This window comes from Tachysurus fulvidraco, chromosome 14 (genome assembly GCF_022655615.1).
Source record: "Tachysurus fulvidraco isolate hzauxx_2018 chromosome 14, HZAU_PFXX_2.0, whole genome shotgun sequence".
Classification (NCBI taxonomy): domain Eukaryota; kingdom Metazoa; phylum Chordata; class Actinopteri; order Siluriformes; family Bagridae; genus Tachysurus; species Tachysurus fulvidraco.
In genome coordinates, this window is record NC_062531.1 from 9,491,815 (window position 1) to 9,500,930 (window position 9,116).

The following is a 9,116-nucleotide window of genomic DNA, read 5'->3' on the forward strand; positions in this document are numbered from 1 at the left end:
GTGTGTGCGTGTCTGTGTGTGTGTGTGTGTGTGTGTGTGTGTGTGTGTGTGTGTGTGTGTGAGTGTATGTTAAATTTCTTGTATTATGTTGTTTATGTTCTGTAAAGCTGCTTTGAGACAAATTCCATTGTTAAAAGCACTATACAAATAAATTTGAATTGAAATTAATTGAATTGAATTGAATTAATACTATTACAATTATGCATTTAGAATTTGCCTTGAATGACATTTGCATACTGTGGTGATATTAAACTGTCAAATAGTGGCATGTCATTGAGCCTTTCATAGTTATGTCTGAGATTTTAAAAGCATTGTGTGTTTTTCAGTATCAACTCCTTAATACGGTACATGAACGTAACTTGACTTGATAATATAACCCACAGAGAGTTCCGCTAGCTTTTCAATCATTTTATTGATTGCTGAAAATCATTCAAATAATAACCAAGATTTAAATGGAGGACAATGTCATGTACTGTATTTCAGCCTCAAACCATTTTGTACAACTGACTGTTAAAAAATATCCTAAAAACATCAGCTAGTTGAGCATCTTCAGTTTCTGAGAAGACGTGCTAGCGTGGCGTCTTATGCAACTAAGCATCTTGATAATGTTGCTCTTGCTCTAGAACTCCGTTGTCTTCTGCTGTGAATGGAGCTAATTAAAAAATAATGTTAGATTAAATGAATGATAAAATAAATGAATTAAATGAAAATAATGACTGCCTATTCTACATTATAAAGTATTTCAGTCTTACAGCATGTCAGATTTTATGACTTGTTTTGATTTCCGATGACAGCATGCAGGTTAAACTTTCCTTCTGTTGTTGTTCTATAATTTTGAGCTGAGATGTTATTACATTTTAATTAAAACATATCTCATATAAACTACTGGGGAACTAATTGAAAATGTGCAGTAATGAAACTAATGACTGACCTAATGATTGCTGCTAGAAATTGAATTATCAATCTACATACTGAAGAAGAAACTTCTTTTGGACACTGTACAGTGAAATCCTTGTCTTCCCATATCCCGCCTTCAAAGGAATCAGTCCTCAATGTGTCAGCAATGATCGTGCCCCTGGAGCATAGAGGATTGAGGGCCTTGCTCAAGGGGGGCCAACACAGGCAGCTTGGTAGTGCTGCAGTTTGAACCCATAACCTTCTGATAAGTAGCTCACACATTTACCCATGGACCTACCTCTGCTATATTAATACTGATGATTCCAGTCCTCCTCGTCTAGTATGAGCTCTTGAGGCTGAATGAACACAAATTCCCACAGCCATGTTTCAGAATCGAGTGGAAAGGCTTCCAAGAAGTTTGATGGTTGTTACAGCAGCAAAGAACAATTGAGATATTCCACGGGCATGTACACTATGTGTGTGTTGGTCATATGTTTGGCCATATATTCCAATTCAAAGATCTTATAATATCTTAGGGTAACTTGGCAGGAATTCAAAATCAAACATAGAAATTCTCCATCTATTATAAACTGATACTGATGTTGTCTCATCTTGAAACTTTGCCAAAGTGGCTTGTATTTGAAATCTTAAATCAATACGAAAGTGGTCTTAATCTCTTCCGTGCTCTTTCATGTGTGAGAGGAGAGAAAGAATGGGTTTGGGGAGTTAGTTAAAACTGTAACATGTCATTCTCAGACAGGTGAGAGTGTCTGGGGATTAATTTTCAGCATGAGATTCAAAATTCCACTGGACTTCACAAAGCGAGTGAAGGAGAAAAAGCATGAAGAGAAGGACTGCTGGGTGGGGGGAAGGTCAGAAATAAATTGGATGTTTGTTAGTCAGAGCAGGCTCTCTCCTTTGAGATCAGGCATCATTTGTAAGTGATGCAGGAGTTCATTCATCATTAATTACTGCAACCGTGTCAGACAATGTTATTCTCTGCTACCTACCTGTGGGATACGCTGCTGCCGAGTGTGTACACACACGTCAATCTGTACCTTGTTTGTTCCTCTTGTTCACGTTGCCATGTCTTACTTTTTTCCCCACTCGGTTGCACATGCCTGCACAAGAATTTTCTTAGGTTGCTTGACTAAACAAGATCAATACAGTCTCAAAGAGATAGTACATCGTAGCAATGGTACTAAATAGGAATACATTATTCAGATTGAACAGATAATGTGTTCTTACAGATGCCAATAGCATCAGACGTTTGCTTCAGCAGCCTGTCCTAAACACTTCCTTCCTGTGTTAAAAAAACAGATATTTTACTCAAATTTCTGTTCAAACTGGCCAATATTCACAGAAGAAACATGGTATTATTTATAGAACCAGAGCTCCATATAACCCACGCAGACCATGTGCTGTGCACAGAAAGAATATCTCATTCTTCACTTTCATTCTTCATTTTTATTAAATGAAAATTTTATTGGAAAACCATATGATTATAGGCTCCAGCTTCACCACAACCGTGAGCAGAATAAAGTGGCTACTAAAGTTGAATGAATACATTATTTACAATTAAATGCTGCTTAAACGTTCTTTGATTTGAGAAAGATTTTAGGAATTGAATGAACCTTTTCCCCAAAATGGCTATTCTTTTTTGAAAGCTTTAGTAATAGGGTTCACATTTAATAATAATAATAACAACAACAACAACAACAGCAACAACAATAATAATAATAAAACCAGATTTACAATCTCACTTTTAGTTTTAATCCATATACAGATAATACTGAAGATATAAAACTAAAGCAGATACAGCTTCAGATATTGGCATTGCATTACACTATACAGTATATAGAAATCCAGTGATGCTGCTATATTGTTTATCTAAAAGTTAAAATGGGTAAACACAAACCAAACTGGCAATAACTCACCTGGGTTTGGAAAATGAGAATGAACATTCAAATCCATATTATGTAGGTGTTTTTGTTGAGCTTTACTATTTTAATGGTTAGCATGTTTGCCTTACACCTCTAAAGTAGGGGGTTTGAGTTCTAGCCCTGCCCTGTTTATGCTCAGTTTGCATTGCTCACTATAATTTGGGGGTTTCTTCCAGGTAGTCTGGTTTCCTTCCCAGTCCAAAGATATACGCTGTGGACTGACTGACAACTCTGAATTGTGTGAAGTTGTGCTTGTGTGCAAAGTGCATGTGTGTATGTATAAGAATAGAAGAATATTCCCAAATTCAGGTTGTTCTGTCATATCCCAAAAGACTCGAGGCTGTAACTGCTGCCAACGGTGCTTCAAATAAGTACAGAGTAAAGAGTCTGAATACTTATGTACATGTGATATTCAAATAAAGTAAAGGGGGTCTGAATACTTTCCAAATCCACTGTACTGTATATATAGTATTGCTTGAAAGTTGGGAACCATTTTGAAATATCTGTATATATATATGACCCAAAACATTATCAGATTTTGAAATGAAAGCAAGCAAACAAAGTAGACAAATATATCATATTTTTAAAAAATATTATATCTACTATATCTACTATGGACTGCAAAAGAAAGGACATTTTGTAGCAGTATTTGTTTAATAGCAATATCCACAACATTTTAGGAAAATATTAGTATTTGGAATTTAGATTTGATCTGGAATCAATCTTGGTGTAAATCAGACTAAATCATCCAGCAGTGTAAGAGGAATGAATTTGAATTGGGATGAAAAAAAATGCTTGATAAAATCACAGCATGATCTGGCCAATTAAAGCGATAAGTGTGATGGATTTTTGGGGGTATGCCAGGCAGTAGTAAATATGGTAGTGCTATTAAATTTTGTCATGTAATTAATTAAAGTGTTATCTACCACCAGCCAGACTTGCCATGTTAATAATGTTCATAGGCATAGGAAATAAAATATCTTGATTAAAATCTGATTAAAATAACATACTACTAATTGGAGAGAATGAATCTAAGCTATAGTGTAGCTAGAGAACTACTAGTTTTCAACCTGATCTTCATTACATTATATGAGCCTCTAGCCAATAAAAATGTGAGACTCATTTGAGGGGTTAAATGTAATCTCATAATGATGACAACTATATTCAGTTTACTCTTGGTAATTTTTTTTTTTTTAGATCAACATAAAAGTGTTTTAAATAAGCAGTTACCATCACATTTTTGCTCTTATTCCCATGTACATAATATGGCGTCAGCACTTGTTTATGTTGCGATTGTCCAGTCTTCCCGCTATAAAGCTGATGGAGGGTGTCTTCCTGATCTAAGTGGATAAAATAAAAAAGCAAACAGAAACACATACAAGTTATTTCTTTGGTTTACAATATGTGGTTTAGCATTGAGAGAGAGAGAGTGTCACAAGGTGACACGGTGAAACAAAGGGCGAGTGAGGATCCAAATGCAGTTTTTAGAGTTTTAATCGGCCAATACACGAAACAGAAAAACAGTCAGGCAGGCAACACAAGGCAGAACACAGAACGAACAGGCAATGAGAACATCGAACAGAAACATACTACATACCAACACCAACAACGACCAACAACATTGAAGTGAACAGACAGAGTATATATAATGAACGAGAACCAATCACAAAACAGAGACAGACAAGGACTAAGACAAAACACCTGGGGAAGAGAATGAATGTAATTAGTGTCCATGGTAACAGATAGGTGGGCGGGGTCAACAATTAACATCAGGGAGAGACGGCAGACAGAAACAAGGGGAAAACACAGACAGACACATTACAGAGAGAGAGAGAGAGAGAGAGAGAGAGAGAGAGAGAGTGTGTGTGTGTGTGTGTGTGTGTGTGTGTGTGTGTGTGTGTGTGTATTTACATTTCAGTTAGAGAGACAGATATGGATAGAGAGGGCAAAAGCCGCAACACAGCAGATTAAACAGAGAAATGCACAACTGACTCAACCTCACCTACTAACTACTTTCAGAGACAGCCGATAGATCATAGCATGTATTCTCTCTCTCTCTCTCTCTCTCTCTCTCTCTCTCTCTCTCTCTCTCTCTCAGCAGTGTTTCTGAGGTTAAATCCTACCAAAAGAAATGCAAATATAATGTAGTAACTCGCAAACCTTTAGTAGATAAATAAAACAAATTAAGAGCATTATTATTAACCTCTGTGTGTGTGTGTGTGTGTGTGTGTGTGTGTGTGTGTGTGTGTGTGTGTGTGTGGTTCTTGTGTTCCTAAAATGACTAATCTCACACTAAAGCACATAGTTGCCGAAGAGCTTAGCCAGCTAGTTAGCAAGCTCAGTAGTTCAATCACCCTGCTAGCATTTAAGGAGCATGTGCCAAAATTTACAGTTAGATATATGATTAATGATTAAATGTGTGTACAATAAGTATTGTACAATACAATGTATTGTTAATTATGTATTGATTATGTTTATTTAATTAAAAAAATTACTGATGAAAAAATATGATTCATGACGTTAATTAAAACATTTAAAACATACTGTATACAATGCTATTGGCTTCCTAAAGAAATTTTAATTTAGGGTTCATTTGAATTTATTTTTTTTGTATGTGTTGTTTGATCAGTTTTCATTCATTAGTTTATTCAACCAGCACTTCCAAAACATGTATTATGGATGCACCAAATGTAATCAAGGGAGCACCATGAAAGGATAAAGGAGCAGTAAAAGCAGTACAATATAAAAAAGGAAACCTTTTTGAGTTTAGCTTCCTTAAAATTTCATGAGAGGTTTTTGTTGTGACCTCTGAGTGTTTCAGGTCTTGGGAGTATTTTTTTATTGCTGCAACACTTTTAAGATTATTATTGTTATTTTTCTCTAGTATTTTTCTTTTTGTCATAAATGTTCTTAAAAATAAATGATACTAAATGCAGAAGGTGAGAGAATAATGTTTTGCCTCTAGTTTAAAACTAGTTTAATAGCCAAATCTTCTGTAAAATTATTTTAATTCACTTTAACTGTACAGTAATTCATCTTGATTAGTGGAATGGGGTAGAGCTGCAGAAACTTCTGTTTCTTTCGAAAATATGCCATTTTACACAATGTAAATAAATATTTGTATATTATTATTTGTATTGTTTTATAGTACAGTTTGTTTATTCTGTGCATTTGTATTATAAATGATGGGAGGAACATACAAGAATCTGGGTGAGAAATGCGCAAGATCTATAGCCATAAAATGCTTTGACGCAAATCTGTGAAGGGGCAGATGATGTTGGGTTTGAAGAACAGAAAGCTGATGCTGCAGTGCGTACAGGCTTAACAAAACAGGTTGGATAAAGACTGGAAAAACATATATTAGTCAATGAATCGTAATGTCTGCTGAGGCATACAGATGTTAAGGTGAGAATTTGTCACCAACAGAATGAATTCATGGACCCAACCTGCCTTGTCCTAATAGTTCAGGCTGGTGGAGATGGTGTAAAAATGGATGGTGTGTGGGAAATGTTTTCTTGGCAGTTACAGAAATTAAAATAAAATCAAGCAACCTCTGCAATATTCAGTGTGTAGATTATTCCAGGTTTTCCATAGATTTGGGCCAAAATGCATCATGTGTCATCACCACAATTCATGTTTGGACAAAGTTCTTTTCAATTCATGTGCTTCAGACATCTGTGACAAAATCAAACAATTCACAAAAAACTTCGCAAAAATCTAGACTGACTATTGAGTGTTCTTTAGTGGTCTTCCCAGTCACTAGATCTATATCCAAATGAACACCTTTAGGGTTTGTTAGAAAAGGAGATTTGATCTTTTTTAGGATTGAACACGATCCTAAAAAATCTGCATTGAATTATGTGAGAATTAACATCCCGAGGAAACCATGCCGCAAAGAATTAAAGGTGTATCAAGAGCAAAGGGCAACCTTGCCCAGTATAAATATAACATTTCTAATAAAGTATTCAGTGAGTATATACGCTTTAAAACCAGCACTCAAATATGTCTTTACATCAGGTCCCTAGAAAGCAATCTATTTATCTAATAGACAAATCAGTTCTGGGTTTAATGGTAAGCAATACCTTATTAACAGTTGACTAGGTGTTACAGCATATACTGCATGTTGCAGTCTGTCACATGGTATTAATGAGTATATATAAGTAACACAATCTTGTTTCAAGCAGTGAGGCAGGCTATTTAAATGAACAGGAACAAATAGGAACAAATTGGTTCTGTTTCAGTGTCGATGGCCCCAATACACCAAGCACATTGTGTAGCAGAGCCTTAGTACACAGCAAGGTAGACTTCAATTAAATGTATCAGATGTGAAGTGAGCCGAACACCACACCTTCCAGGATTTGAAACAGAACAGTAGAGAAAAGACTTGGAGCTGTGTCGATATATCTCTATTCTAATCAACTTAAATTATATTCTGGCTATTTCTAAGATCATTTCAGTAACATTTCTATGGATTTCTGACATATGTCTTGCATTTTTGTCAATTTTTTTTAATACAACTGACCCAAAGAGACAACATGATGAATATATAACAAGGCAGCGGTAAAACACAACATCAGTGTTATGAGGAAGGAAACAAAGTGCAATTTAGTCACCAGCTGTAATCTACAGTCTCATCTTTAGCCATTCTGAATTATTGAGTAGTACAGGTCAGCTGAACAGAAATAAAGCTCTAGTGTTCCCCTTACACTATTCAGTGCAGATCTGTCTCCTGAGGGCTTATGTAGAATATTGAGAACTATCTTCCTACTTCTCTCTTTATCTTTCTAATCCATCTTATTACTTTTCTCTGTTATTCTTCAGTTTTACAAGAAGGGATAACAATAGCGGGAAGATATATTAGCAATAAAGGTGTTACTAGTTTATTATAGCAAGTGTTCCGGCTATAATAAAACACATTTTACTTATTTTACTTATAAAAACATTAGTATTCATCTATTTATTTTTATTCCTATACTTAACAGAACATTTTTTTATCCAAGTGGACATTATTATACAGTATGTACAGTAGCTTATGTAGCTTTTAAAAATCTTTTTTGGGAGATGTGAAAATGAGCATGTGAGCATCAGAACTGGACAATGGATCAATTGAAGAAAGTGGCCTGGTCTGATGAATCACACATCTAACATCAACTGGCTGGCACCAGGATGCACTTTGAGAAGAAGGCAAGCCAGCAAAGACAGTGTGATATTCTGGGCAATGTTCTGCTGGGAAACTCCCGGCCCTAATATTCATGTGGTTTGACAATTACTGTACCTACATCTTGCTACAGATTAAGCACACCACTTCATGGTGATAGTGTTCCATAATGCACTGCCAATATTGTCCAGGAACAGTTTGAGGAACATGACAAAGAGTTCAAGGTGTTGACTTGGCCTCCCATCTCCCCAGATTTCAATCCAATCGAGCATCTTTGGGGGGTGATGAACAAACAAGTCCAATACAGAGCTGTGTGGTGGCACAAGGAGACCTACACATTACAGTATACTTTAAAAATACTACAAAGTGTCAGTTCCCATTGCCCCTGCACATGGTCTAATTATCAATGCTAGCCAGCTAGTCTATTGGTGTTTTGTTCATTAGCAATTACAACAATGAGCCATTTAATTGAACTGCATAGCTAGCCATGTGTGAAAATTCTAGCTAGTTATTTTCCACTTACTTAATCTGGAGTTTACAGTTAATAGATTTGCAAGAATCTTATTTAGGCAGTTGAACCCTGGCTATGCTTCATGAACCTCTGTGTACCGATATTATTTTGCTACACAGGCAAATCCTTATGAAATACATTTACGTTTATCTCATTTGACTGACACTTCTATCCAAAGCAACTTACAATAGACATAAGATACAGCTGAGGATTCAAGGGACTTCCACAAAGGTCCAAAAGTGGCAGCTTGCTAGTGCTGGAAATTAATATTACAAGCTTTCCACCAGTAACTCAGTAGCCCAAAAACGTACAGTTTAAGAAGCTTTAATTAATCAAATAATGATTAGAATATGGGGTGCACGGTGGCTTAGTGGTTAGCCTCACACCTCCGGGGTTGGGGGTTCTATTCCCGCTTCCGCCTTGTGTGTGTAGAGTTTGCATGTTCTCCCCGTGCCTCGGGGGTTTCCTCCGGGTACTCCGGTTTCCTCCCCCAGTCCAAAGACATACATGGTAGGTTGAGTGACATCTCTGGAAAATTGTCCATAGTGTGTGTGTGTGTGTGTGTGTGTGTGTGTGTGTGTGGTGTGTGTGAGTGAATGAGAGTGTG

General features: G+C 36.2%; 1 long non-coding RNA gene across 1 annotated transcript; it reads right to left on the bottom strand.

The window, feature by feature from the left end:
- Positions 1-228: 228 nt before the first annotated feature.
- LOC113655816 lies at positions 229-4,447 on the bottom strand. The gene is made up of 7 exons (XR_007137728.1): positions 4,438-4,447; positions 4,071-4,180; positions 2,146-2,200; positions 1,908-2,018; positions 1,196-1,253; positions 973-1,075; positions 229-652 (listed from the first exon to the last, which is right to left on the bottom strand). It is a non-coding gene; the product is annotated as an uncharacterized LOC113655816 (long non-coding RNA).
- Positions 4,448-9,116: the final 4,669 nt, after the last annotated feature.